Raw genomic sequence first — 14,529 nt, forward strand, 5'->3', positions numbered from 1 at the left:
CAGGGCGTGATCCCAGCATTATGGGATCGAGCCCCACGTCAGGCTCCTCTGCTATGAGCCTGCTTCTTCCTCTCCCACTCCCCCTGCTTGTGTTCCCTCTCTCGCTGGCTGTCTCTATCTCTGTCAAATAAATAAATAAAATCTTAAAAAAAAAAAAAGAAAGAAAACACATGCCCACACAAAAGACTGAACATGAATGGTTACAGCAGCTTTATTCACAAAATTAAAAAAAAAAAAACGTCAAAAACCCAGCATTCATCAATTAATGAATGGATAAACCAAAGGCAGTGTATCTATACAATGGGATATTATTTGGCAATAAAAAGAATCAAGTACTGACAGATGCTATAACATGCATGACTCTTGAAAAATTAGGCAATGGACAAGAAAGGAGGCACAAAAGACTACATATTGCATGAGTCCATTTGTATAAAGTGTCCACAATAAGCAAATCTTTAGAGGAACAAAGTAGATTAATGGTTACCTAGGTGTGGGGGGAGGGGAACAATGATGTGGTCTTTTGTGACTGGCTTCTCTCCTTTAGCCTAATGTTTTCCAGATTCACCCACATGGCAGCATGCATGAATACTTAATGCTAGGAGCCACATCAGCAACATGGCAGAGTAGGAAATCCCCCCTTACCCACACAAATACACCAATTCATTAAGAATTCATGGAAAAATTCCTTTTGAGAAAAATCTAATTGAAAGTCTCCTGCACCCTAGGAGAATGCAAAAGCAGGCTCACTGAAGCATTAAGGAGATTCAGGACACCCTTTCGCCAGAGATCCTGTCCCTGTCACAATGTCATATGAACAGGAAGAGATGCCCTAGCTCCCAGTTTCCCCAAGGGGAGGATAGGAGCTTCTTCACACGTCCAGTGTCCTAGCTTTTCAGAATGGGCTTCCTGATGACTAGATTCTGCCTTGTCAGTCTTGGAGTTCTGACATGTTTGGTAACTTCTAGCTGTCTGAGGGAGAACAGAGGCAATAGCTTGGGGTAGTAGATACCACTGAGCTTCCTCACTGCTCAGCACAGAGTGGGTACATTAAAAAATCCCAGCTCTCACCTTCTCCTTGGGGAGTATAAGAGTTGATCCATGCATACAAAACCCTAACTTCTCTGGAGCTTCCCAAAGAACTAACTTCTCTCTCACCAATACTGAAGCTCTGATGGTTCTTGCATAGTCTAAGCAGCTGGGAGAGAAAGGAGATACAGCTTGGTCTGACAGAAGCCAGAGCTTCCCCTACACCCTACCCCAAGCTCAGCACAGAGCAAGAAAACAAAAACCATGCCAAGAAGCTACCTGATTCTTCCTGGGGAGGGAAAAATTTGCAGGACCCCCCCACACCCCCCGCCAAGAACCCCTGGCCAGGCTTATTGGTGGTGATCTCTTCCTGTATAAGACCAATCTGTGAAGACTGGGAGAGGTGCCTGCATTGTCAAATGCAGAAACACCAACACAGAAAACTGAAGAAAATGGAGAACCAAGCCAAAAAAAAGGGAACAAGATAAATCTACAGAAAACGACCCTAATAAAACGAACTTATATGATTTACCTGACAGAGAATTAAAACAAATATAAAGATGCTCACTGAGGTCAAGAGAATAATGTATGAAGGAGACTTCAATACTCCCTTTCAATAATAGTCCCCTGGCTTCTGCTGGTACCTGAAAGCTCATTCTTGAAATTGCTTTGTGTCAGTAACTTTCCTCTTTTATCAGGCCCAGTGTGTCCTAAGGATCCTGCTGGGACTTCAGTTATCTCACTGGAGAGGAACTTAGGCCAGGCCTAAAGAGTCCATCTACTGCCTTACAGGAGAAAAGACTCTGAATCTTCCTTGAGCAGGAGGAAGTTCTACCTCTTATTGCAATCAAGGAGTTTACAGAGCCAAAGTATTCAGGGGCATTTACCCAGAGGTACCCATCCCAGATTTTAGGGTCCTAGATTTTTCCTTCCAGTGCCTTGACCTTACCATACATAACACACACACCTTCCCTGAGTGTTTGTATGTTGTTGGAGCTGTGTAACCCTGTGAGATCTTCAGTTATTCCTGTTTATGGTACTTCTACTACAGGAGATAAGGACGTCTTTGTAAACCACAAAAGAGTTCCTTAGGTCCCTATACTTAAACTATAACTGCTTGTTATGGTCTTCCATTTCTTATTCCAAGGCACCAATACAACTTAGCAATAAGCAAATAACTCTACTATTCGTAGGAATTTTTCTCCCCTTAAATTCCAAATGACTGGATCATTCACTGGCAATAGCATTGCTTTTCCACAAGATGTTTCCCCAGGTCACCACCACTGAAATCTTTAGGGTTTTTATCTGTTTGTTTTTGTTTTTAAGTAGGTTCCACTCCCAACATGGGGCTTGAACTCATGATCCTGAGATCAAGAGTTCAAGAGCTGCATGCTCCACTGACTGAGCCAGCCAGGCACCGCACAGCCACTGAAGTCTTAAGCAACCAGGCACTTATATCATGGCAGCACTTGTCTGTGTCCCATCTACCACTTGTAATGGAGTCCTGTTCCCACACCAGGTAGTGAGTAAACCAACCACAATCCCCATTTATCACCTGCTTTCTCAGATCACTCCCAGTACCACTTATTAGTTTACGTCATCTGAGAAGGAGACACCTAGACACGTTTAGAGTATATTCACAGTGGAATGCAACTCAGTAATAAAATTTAAAAACATTTTTTAAACTAGTATAAGGAACAGTATAGATACATCTCTAAAACACTGTATTAGTCAGAAGACATTCAAAACAAAAGAGTACCTATAGTGAGATTTTATTAAAATGAAGTTTAAAAATAGACAAAACTGATATTTACGGATAGAAATGAGAAGTTATTAGCTCTGATAGTGAATATTTACTGCAAAGGGGCCCAAAGGAAATTTTTGTAAGGTAAATGCTTTGTAATTTGGTAAGTGTAGTAGTTTCATTGATTCATGCATAGGAAAAAAAATTTATACAGTACATCCCTGGTTTTCCATGTGAAGTTCCATGATTCATTAGTTGCGTAGAACTGTATGGTGACTAACATAATAAAAAAATATTATTATAATAAAAAATAAAGTGAAATTTCAAAAAAAAGGAAAAAAAATTCAATCTATACATTTAAGATAAGCTCATCTTAATATCTGTAAGATATTTCTCATATCGTAAAGGGAATTAAAAACAGGCTAGTAAAAAAAAAAAGAACGACAAAAACAATAAAGTGGTTTTGAGTAGGATTTGGGATGGTATTCTTTCAACAGTACTGCCAATCAAAGAAAATGTTTTGATACATTGTGGAAACGATATTATTTATTTTACAGCAATATCTTGCTTTGTTTCTTTACCAGAAACCTCTGTTTCTCTCCCTTGAGGAGTCTCTAGCCAGCTGCTGTGACTTCTTACTGCCAATGCCTAATTACATGCTCTAGGGTAAAAATAGGCCTGGGGGAAAGGAATTCTTTCCTTTTTCCTCCAATAGGTTGGCTGGGCTTAACAGATATCTTGCGATTTGTTTGTTGGAGTATTTTTATTTTAAATTTGTCTTTTGAATTTTTGTGGCCTATTTGTGCCTAATTTTTCATCATGTGTTAAATTTAAACTAGCAGCACACTATAATTAACAGTATATTCCAATTTATATGTTCCTTCCAGCAAAATAATCTGATTTACGAGAAAATTATTTATTACCTAAACTCTTTTTCCCTGGTACTAACACCTGAAGAGATGACCGTATTTTACAAATAGAAACGTAGTTTAGAACGTTTGACTTTTAGTCTACATTTTTTATTAAGTGTATATATCAAGTTCTCAGTTCAAACTGAGAAACACAGTCATTAAAGTTATAGGTCATTTCACATGACTAGATAGAACTTTATTCTTACTTGACAAGGTAACATGTCAAGCTTTTGGGGAAAATAGATTGCTGTCATAGTTTCATTATAAATAAAGTTGAATGACTAATATGAAGAATCTCAGAGGTTCTATTCATCTAAAAATATTCTAATTTTTAATTGAGAAGTTAGTTTGCCTCTCAAGGTGCAATATGGAATGAAAAGCGGTTCTTCCTTTTATATTGAATTATCTCCTCTGACGATCTGTTCCTTTCGTTAATAGTAATGTGGCTTTTGTTTCAAGAACTTGAAGGCGAATAGAGTTAAGATGGCGGAGGAGTAGGGGAACCCCTTTTTCAGCCAGTCCCCTGAGTCGAGCTGGATAGGTACCAGACCAGCCTGAACATCCACAGAATCAGCCTGAGATGCAGGAAGATACATCTGGATCTCTACAAATGAACATCTCCAGCGCTGAGTATTGAGGTACGAAGCGGGGAGCCATGAAACCGCACACAGATATCGGAAGATAAACGGAAGGGGGAGGGAGCCGCCGCGTTCGGGCCATGGGAAGCAGTAGCCACCTGCATAGGGGAGCAGGCGGACTCGTGGACCGGCACCCGCGAAGAGAGCAGATTTCTCACGGAACTCCGGAACTCCAAACTCCGGTGTGCTCACTGGAAACAGACTGAGGCCGGGAGCTCCGGGAGCGCGCGGGGGCGGCCGGTGGCTGGCGGCATTAGAAACACAAAGGACAGAGACGCGCCGGCCCTGGAAGCGAGGGCTGGGACGCCGGGTGTGGGGCACACATCCTGGATGCTGCAGGGTTGAGCAGCACCAACAGTAACGGAGTTAAAGTGGCCAGAACATCATTGGAGAACGGGCCGCAATCCCTCTGTTCTGAGACAGAGGCTGGGATTCGGCCGCTGCTGCTCTGACTCAGAAGAGGCACAGCAAACCGCCAGGGAAAGCCGCCAGAGAACAAAAGCCTGGAAATACCAGCTCACAGTGTGACCATCCCCATCACCCCTCGCAGGGGACACGGAGACTCTACCCAAACAGGGTTGCCTGAGTATCGGCGTGGCAGGCCCCTCCCCCAGAAGGCAGGCTGAAAAATCAAGAAGCCCACATCCTGGGGCACCTGGGTGGCATAGTAATTGAGCGCCTGTCTTCGGCTCAGGGCGTGATCCCAGCGTTCCGGAAAGGAGTCCCTCATCGGGCTCCTCCACTGGGAGCCTGCTTCTTCCTCTCCCACTCCCCTGCTTATGTTCCCTCTCTTGCTGGCTGTCTCTCTGCCACATAAATAAATAAAATCTTTAAGGAAGAAGCCCACATCCCTAAGATCCCTATAAAACAAGGGCTCACGGCCTGGGTCCCCGTCAATAATTTGGGCTCTGGACAACCCCGCAACCTCTCCTCATCAGAATGATGAGAAGGAGAAGTCCCCCCCCAGCAAAGAAAAGACAATGAGTCTGTGGCCTCTGCCACAGAACTAATGGATATGGATGTAACCAAATTATCAGAAATGGAATTCAGAGTAACAATGGTCAAGATGATGTGTAGACTTGACAAAAGAATTAACGAAAATGTTAATGAGAATATAGAATCTCTAAGGGTGGAAATGAGAGCGAATCTTGCAGAAATTAAAAATTCTATGAGCCAAATGCAGTCAAAACTAGAGGCTCTGACGGCCAGGGTCACCGAGGCAGAGGAACGTATTACGAATTGGAGGATGGGTTAGTAGAAGAAAAAACGAAAATAGAAGCTGAACATAAAAAAATCCACACCCACGAATGTAGGTTATGGGAGATTACTGACTCAATGAAACGATCCAATGTCAGAATCATCGGCATCCCCGAGGGGGTGGACAAAAACAGAGGTCTAGAAGAGATATTTGAACATTTGTAGCTGAAAACTTCCCTAATCTAGCAAGGGAAACAAACATTCATGTCTAAGAGGCAGAGAGGACCCCTCCCAAGCTCAACCACAACAAACCTATGCCACATTACGTCATAGGGCAATTCACAAATATTAGATCCAAGGATACAGTATTGAAAGCAGCCAGAGTAAAGAAATTTCTCACGTACCAAGGCAAAGGTAAACAGAATTACGTCAGACCTGTCTACACAGACCTGAAATGAGAGAAAGGGTTGGGGGACATTTTTAAAGCTCTTTCAGAGAAAAACATGCAGCCAAGGATCCTTTATCCAGCAAGGCTGTCATTCAGAATTGATGGAGAAATAAAGACCTTCCAGAATCGCCAGTCATTGACCAATTTCATAACGATGAAACCAGCCCGACAGGAGATATTAAGGGGGGGTTCTATAAAAGTAAAAAACCCCAAGAGTGATACAGAACAGAAAGTCACAATCTATAGAAACAAAGACTTTACAGGCAACATGGCATCATTAAAATCATCTCTCAATAATCAGTCTCCATATAAATGGCCTAAATGCTCCCATAAATGCTACAGGGTTGCAGATTGGATAAAAAGACACGACCCATCCATGTCCTGTCTACAAAAGACTCATTTTGAACCTAAAGATACATCCAGACTGAAAGTAAAGGGATGGAAAAACATCTTTCACACAAATGGACCTCAAAAGAAAGCTGGGGTAGCAATTCTCATATCAGACAGTTTGGATTTTAAACTAAAGACTATAGTTAGAGATACAGAGAGGCACTATATTATTCTTAAAGGATGTATCCAACAAGTGGATATGACAATTATAAATATATATGCCCCAACAGGGGAGCAGCAAGATACACAAGCCAACTCTTAACCAGAATAAAGAGATGTATAGATAAAATTACGTTAATAGTAGGGGACCTCAACACTCCACTATCAGAAATAGACAGAGCACCTAAGCAGAAAATTGGCAAACAAGAGCTTTGAAAACCATACTCGATGAGTTGGACCTCATAGACATATATAGAACACTACACCCCAGAACCAAAGAATACTCATTCTATTCTAATGCCCATGGAACATTCTCAAGAATAGTCCATGTTCTGGGTCACAAAACAGGTCTCAACTGATACCAAAAGACTGAAATTATTCCCTGCATATTCTCAGACCACAACGCTTTGAAATTGGAACTCAACCACAAGGAAAAATGTGGAAGAAACTCAAACACTTGGAGACTAAGAACCATCCTGCTCAGGAATGATTCGATAAACCAGGAAATCAAAAATCAATTTAAACGATTCATGGAAACCAACGAGAATGAAAACACAATGGTCCAAAACCTATGGGATATTGCAAAGGCAGTCCTAAGGGGAAAACACATAGCAATCCAAGCCTCACTCAAAAGAATACAAAAACCTAAAATGCAGTTTTTATATTCTCACCTCAAGAAGCTAGAACAGCAACAGAGGGACAGGCCTAATCCACACACGAGAAAGCAGTTGATCAAGATGAGAGCAGAAATCGATGAATTAGAAACCAGGAGTACAGTAGAGCAGATCAATAGAACTAGAAGCTGGTTCTTTGAAAGAATAAATAAAATTGACAAACCACTGGCAAGACTTATACAAAAAAAATAGAGAAAGGACCCAAATTAATAAAATTATGAATGAAAAGGGAGAGGTCACAACCAACACCAATGAAATTGGAAGGATTATTAGAAACTTTTATCAACAGCTTTATGCCAATAAATTAAGCAATCTGGACGAAATGGAGGACTTCCTGGAAACCTATAAACTACCAAGATTGAAACAGGAAGAAATTGACTTTTTTTAAACAGGCCAATTAATTATGAAGAGATTGAGTCAGTGATAAACAACCTTCCAAAAAACAAAAGTCCAGGCCCGGACGGTTTTCCTGGGGAATTCTACCAAACATTCAGAGAAGAAATAATACCTATTCTCCCAAAGCTATTTCAGAAAATAGAAACAGAAGGAAAGTTACCAAACTCATTCTATGAGGCCAATATTACCTTGATCCCCAAACCAGTCAAAGACCTCATCAAAAAGGAGAATTACAGACAGATTTCCCTAATGAATATGGACGCCAAAATCCTCAACAAGATCCTGGCTAATAGAATCCAACAGTACATTAAAAGGATTATCCATCATGACCAAGTGGGACTCATCCCTGGGATGCAAGGGTGGTTCAACATTCACAAATCTATCAGTGTCTTAGATTTTATCCAGAAACAAAAATTCAAAAATCATATGATTCTCTCAATAGATGCAGGAAAAGCATTTGACAAAATACAGCAGCCTTTCCTGATTAAAACCCTTCAGAGTGTAGGAATAGATGGTACATTTCTCAAGCTCATAAAAGCCATCTATGAAAAGCCTACAGCAAATATTATTCTCAATGGGGAAAAGCTAAAAGCCTTTCCTTTAAGATCAGGAACATGACAAGATGCCCACTCTCGCCACTATTATTCAACATAGTACTAGAAGTCCTTGCAACAGCAATCAGACAACAAAAAAGGGATAAAAGCTATCCAAATCAGCAAAAAAGAAGTCAAACTGACTGTCTTCGCAGATGACATGATACTCTATATGGAAAACCCAAAAGAAGCCACTCCCAAACTACTAGAAGTTATAGAGCAATTCAGTAATGTGGCGGGATACAAAATCAATGCTCAGAAATCAGTTGCATTTCTATACATGAATAATGAGACTGAAGAAAGAGAAATTAGGGAATCCATCCCATTTACAATAGCACCAAAAATCATACGTTACCTTGGAATTAACTTAACCAGAGACATAAAGGATCTATATTCTAGAAACTACAAATCACTCTTGAAAGACATTTGAAGAAGACACAAAAAGATGGAAAAATATTCCATGCTCATGGATCGGAAGAATAAACATAGTTAAAAAGCCATGCTACCCATAGCAATCTACACTTTCAATGCTATCCCGATCCAAATACCAATGACATTTTTCAAAGAACTGGAAAAAATAGCCCTTAAATTTGTATGGAACCAGAAAAGGCCCCGAATCGCCAAGGAACTGTTGAAAAGGAAAAACAAAGCTCGGGGCATCACAATGCCGGATTTCAAGCTGTACTACAAAGCTGTGATCACCAAGACAGCACGGTACTGGCACAAAAACAGACACATAGACCAATGGAACAGAATAGAGAGCCCAGAAATGGACCCTCGGCTCTTTGGGCAACTAATCTTTGATAAAGCAGGAAAACATCCAGTGGAAAAAAGACAGTCTCTTCAATAAATGGTGCTGGGGAAAATGGCCAGCTACATGCAAAAGAATGAATCTTGACCACTCTCTCACACCATACAGAAAGATAAACTCTAAATGGATGAAAGACCTCAATGTGAGACAGGAATCCACCAAAATCCTAGACGAGAGTATAGGCAGCAACCTCTATGATATCAGCCACAGCAACCTTTTTCATGACACATCTCCAAAGGCAAGAGAAACAAAAGATAAAATGTACTTGTGGGACTTCATCAAGATAAAAAGCTTCTGCACAGCCAAGGAAATAGTCAAAAAAACTAAGAGGCATCCCACGGAATGGGAGAATATATTTTCAAATGATACTACAGATAAAAGACTGGTATCCAAGATCTACAAAGAACTTTTTTTTTTTGAAGAATATTTAACTTTTCTTTAAAAAAAAATCTTAACCATGAAAGAAAATAAGAGTATAGATTATTTTAACAGGAAAACAGTCATTTCCATCTCTATATTTTATATGTATATATATATATATACACACCTAGCACAGTGTGTCTATTCTATCGTCCGCAGGGAGGGGCTGGCATGGGGTGAGCGACCGATGCTGCCACGGCCCCTGGCGATGGTCCTGGGTTAATGCGGGGACTCCAGCATTCACACCCCCTGCCCCACCTCCTGGGCCTGGTTTTTAGGGCCGTACCGGATACACTGGTTTTTCTCTAGGGAGAGGGTGGGGAAGGGTGGACAGAGGTGGGGTCAGGAACTCCCTGAAGAGGACAAGTCCTAGGAGAGGGGAGAAGCTCTCTGCTCGGGCCACAGAGACTGGGCTCTCAAGCCACGTGGGCTGGGACACCCTCCTGCTCACGGGGACCCGGGTGCTCAGGTTTGGCTCCCCTCTGGGGCCCTAACCCCGGAGCTGGCCTGTTAACTAGGAGATGTGAGCTGTCCCTCTGGGCCTGCCTCCGGCCCCCAAGCAACAGAAACAAAACAGGTCAAAGTTATTTACAAAGCAAGACTCACATACAGCACGTAGGTATTTATAGGAAACCGAAGTGACTAGGAGGGGAGAAGCGGGGTGCCCACCTCAGCCCCGGGGTCCTGCCAAGAGGGGAGGGAGGAAGAAAGTGCATTTACACAGAGACTCCTCCTTTCACCTGCGTGTCTGGGGGGCCTTTCAGATGCAGTCAGCATGCTCAGGAGAGGCCTTGGGGGGCGGCTGGAGGGAGGGGGAGACACTGACACTTGACCAGGACCTGAGCAGACCAAGCGACATTCGGGGCGCCCCCGGGGGTCTCAGCTAGACCCGTGGTTCTCCACGGCCTCCACCGCGGGAAGGAGGTCTGGGCTCCCACTTCCCTGCGCCCCTGCCTCGGGCCGGTTCCAAAAGCACGAGTGGGCGGTTACAGTCCTGGGGACTAGGCCCCCGGCGCCACGCTGTCTTCCGGGGGGGGCGTCGGAGCCGTCCTCCGAGCAGGGCCCTGGCTGGTGGCCGTCCCTGGAGTCGTAGGCCAGGGCTTCCCTGGCCGGAGGTGACAGGGAGCCGTCTGTCCATCTAGCCACCTCCGTGTGGAAACTGTCCACGGGTGTGGTGCCGCCTGACGCCTCTCCCGCGAGGGACCTGAGCAGCTCTTTGTGGGCCAGCTCCATGTCCTTGAACCTGTTGAGCTTGACCATGAGCTGCTCCATGGTGCGGAAGATGCTGCCACGTCCCTGAGGGCCAGGCTGGGCGGGGAGTGGCGAGGGCGCCTGTGACCTCCACTGGGTCCCCGAAGCCGCCAGGCAGGAAGGCTTTCCCTCGGTGCTGGAGTCCGGGGTCCGGCTGGCATGCTGACATAAAAGCAGTTCCCTTTTCTCAGACTTTGTAACTTCCTGCCGCCTCGGTGCTTAAAGCCTCTTCTTCTGGGTTCCTGTCCAGCTCGGGAGACTCCCAGATCCCGGAATTCCTGGCCCATGGGGGTAGCTGTTCCAGGGAACTGAGAGCCACGTCCTCCTGCTCTGGCCCTTCACCCCCCGGGGGGGGGGCGTGCCCTGGGGCGCCCGGGTCCCCGGGGCGCCAGCTGCTGCTCCCGAGAGAAGGCGCAGGCGTCAGGCCGTCCTCGGGCTCCGCGGCGGGCTGCGCTTCGGGGTGGCGACCCGGCAGCAGGCCGCACAGAATCAGGTGCCGCAGGCTCTCCACGTCTTCCAGGGCTGAGTGGGCAAGCCCTTCCATGAACAGAGGACCGGGGAGGGGCAGGAGGATGGGGTCTCTAGTCAGGCCTCCCCTGTTCTCTCCATCTAGGGATGCGGAGGGGTGAGGCAGGGCACCCAGCTCCCCTTCGTTGCTGCCTTCCTGCTCCGGATCGTCTAGGAGGCCCACGGGTTCCCCTCAACCCTCTGCTGGGACCCAGTGTCTGCTCCGGGCAGCTCCCTGGGCTCTGGTTCACTGTGGAACAGTTCTGAGCCATCCAGCCGGACCCTGCTGGGGGTGGGGCTCTGCTGCGCTGGCTCCCAGGCGCCCAGGGGCAGGCGATGGGCGAGCACTGGGGCAGCTCCCGGGCGCTGGGTGGCATTCCGCAGGGCCTCATCCAAGAGTTCCATCCACCTGTTCTTGTCTGACGATGTCAGTGCCACCAGCTCGTAGATCTGGGGGGGAGTGGGCCCAGCTCCGAGGTGCAGATGATGAAAATCACACTATCCCTTCATATAGATTTAATAGCATTTCATTGACTATACTTCAATACTGGTTTCTAGGAATACATCTTGGTGTCTTCTGTTTGCCTCTCTCAATCAACCCTGCGGCATTTTCCATCCTGCTCTCTAGCCCAAAAGGTGACACCAATAGATTACATTAAAGGGTTCCTTTACCCTCTGCTTTTACCTTGATTTGGTCTAAAGAGAAGAACAGGCTAAGAAAAGACAAGGGCATTTATTACCATCACTGCCAAGGTGCCTATAACTATCTGAATCCTTGAGTGGAGCCCTCTACCTTCTGTCTGTGACCCTAGTAAAATAGCACTGTCCTTTCCTTCAAGTCTGGGTGACAATTAAATTCTTTTATTACTAGCCCTAAAGTATCGCGAAGTTCCTCAATATTGCATACCCACTGACAAATGGTCCCTTTATCAAATTACCACAGTTTAATGTACCACCCATTCTCAGACAAAGAAAGGGAGAGGGAGGAAGAGTGGAAAAGGAACTGAAGGATTCTGAGGATTCTATTAAATTTTCAGAATTTAAATAATTGGATATTATAAATAATAATATAATAAATAATAGTATATTATATTATTACTGAACTTATTTATAAATTTTCTTTTTTGTAGGATAATGTAGAAAAGGTCTAGCAGTTATTCAATCAATGTATCTTTACAATCGTTTCTTATTCTTTATCTGTCCCGTTCCCTGTTATCTGTTATAGCTCAGTGAGATGAGATTCTGATAGACTGCAGAATTCTCTGTGCTAACATATAGTTGGCAGAAACCTCAGTTCATAACACAAGCGAAGGAACAGCCCCTCCTTTTATATTCTGTAGAAGAATTTGTTTTACATTGGTACTAAAACTTTTGGAGACCTCCTCAAGGAGGCCCTCTGAACCTCGTGTTTTTGTGTGTTTGTTCATTTTCAAGTCTTATTTAAGATTCAGTTACTCAATAGGCCGATGTTTATTCAGGTTTTCTTTCCTATGCATTCGATAGATTTTATTATTCATGAAATTTGTTAACTTTATCCAAATTTATTGCCATACATTAGTTGAGAATATGCCTTGTTTTATTTTTAATATGTGTAGGATCCATGGTGATCATGTACCTTTTTTCTCAATGAGGTTTTGATAATTTATTTGCTCGTTTTAATGTAGGATACTAGTTTTGCTTGGGAATTATCAGTTTTAGTTATCTTTTTAAACAAATTACTTTTGGATTTGATGATTTTCTCCATGATATGCATGTTTCGTATTTTTCACTGATAGTCAATATTTTGTATTACTTTCTCTTTTCTAGTCTTTCAGTTTAACTTGTAACTACATGTTTTTTGAAATTGGACTTAGATCATCAGCATTTAAGTTATCTTTATTTTAATTTGTATAATTAAAGCTACAATGTTCTCAGTTCTGGTTTTTTTGACATCCCAGGAGTTTGGCATGCTGTATTTTTAGTGTTTTTTAGTTAAAAATGAGTTCTAATTTCTCATGTTTTATTTGCAAACCTTCAGAAATTTTAAGTGATCTTTCTATTACTTAGTTCTAATTTTAATCCACAGTGGTCAGAAAATATTCTCTGTAAGATTTCTATCATTTTATATTGATACTACTTTATCACTATTTTATTTTCTTCGGTAAATTAAAAAAAGAAGCAAGGGAACAGAAGAAATCTTTTGTAGGTGATGGATATGTTTATTTCTTTGTTTGAAGTGATGGTATTATGGATTTATGCATATGATAAACCCATCAAAGTGCGTACATTAAATATGCATAAATTTTTATATTAAATATACTTTAATGCCTTTAAAAATAAAATAATATTCTGCCGCTCTTTGGTATAAGGCCTTTAAATATGTTTCAACAAAATGGAAAACAGGGCATTGCTGCATTAGATTTCTCCACATTCTCAAATATTATTATGGACATCTTTTCTTCTTTTATTCTTTCACATTTGCTTTATATATTTTGAAGCAATGTAATTTGGTGCACACAACATTATGATTGCTGTCCTTCTTTTCAATTCCTTTGATTATCATTTAATATTCCTCTTTATTTCTAATAACACATCTTTCCTGAAAGTCTACTGCTATGGATTGAATTGTGTCCCCTGCAAAATGCTATGCTGTAGCCCTAGCCCCCACTGTGACCAATGTGACTGTATTAGGAGATAGGGTATTTAGGAAGTAATTAAGGTTAAATATGGGCATCATCTGATAAAACTGTGCCCTTAAGAAAAGATCTCTTGTTCTCTTTCTCTCTCTTGCTCCACTTCTCCCCACTACGTGAGGACACAAGAGAAGGTAGATGCCTGCAAGCAAGAAAGAGAGAGCTTTCACCAGAACCTGACCATGTTGGCACCCTCATCTCAGACTTCCAGCCTCTGGAATTATAAGAAAATAAATTTGTGTTGTTTAATCTACCCACTCTATGTTATTTGGTTGTGGCAGCACAACCTAATTAAAACATCTATTTTATTTGCTATTAATATGCCCAAGACAAATTGCTTTTGTTTAGTATTTACATTGTATACATTTTCATTGTTTAAATTTCAACGTATAGATTCCAGTTCCAGAAAGATGGAGCAAACAAATGCCAGTCTATCTCTCCCACTGAACTCAACTATGATAGCTCGACAGAATAGAGAGACAACTATTTGATTTGACAAGCTGAATTGGTCTCTCCCCGCCCAAAAGCCATGTAGTCTGAATTTGGACGTGAGCACTGTAGTGCATATGGAGAACCAGGAGAAGTTCCGTAGTTCTGAATTGAAGAGTAGAAAAGGAAGCTCTTAAATCTCACAGAAAATGAGTATGTCCTGTTTATATCTTTTTTCCTTTTCCTCCTGTTTTTTCATGCTC

Source organism: Ursus americanus, chromosome 27 (genome assembly GCF_024610735.1).
Source record: "Ursus americanus isolate L20-20 chromosome 27, mUrsAme1.1.p, whole genome shotgun sequence".
In the NCBI taxonomy this organism is placed as follows: domain Eukaryota; kingdom Metazoa; phylum Chordata; class Mammalia; order Carnivora; family Ursidae; genus Ursus; species Ursus americanus.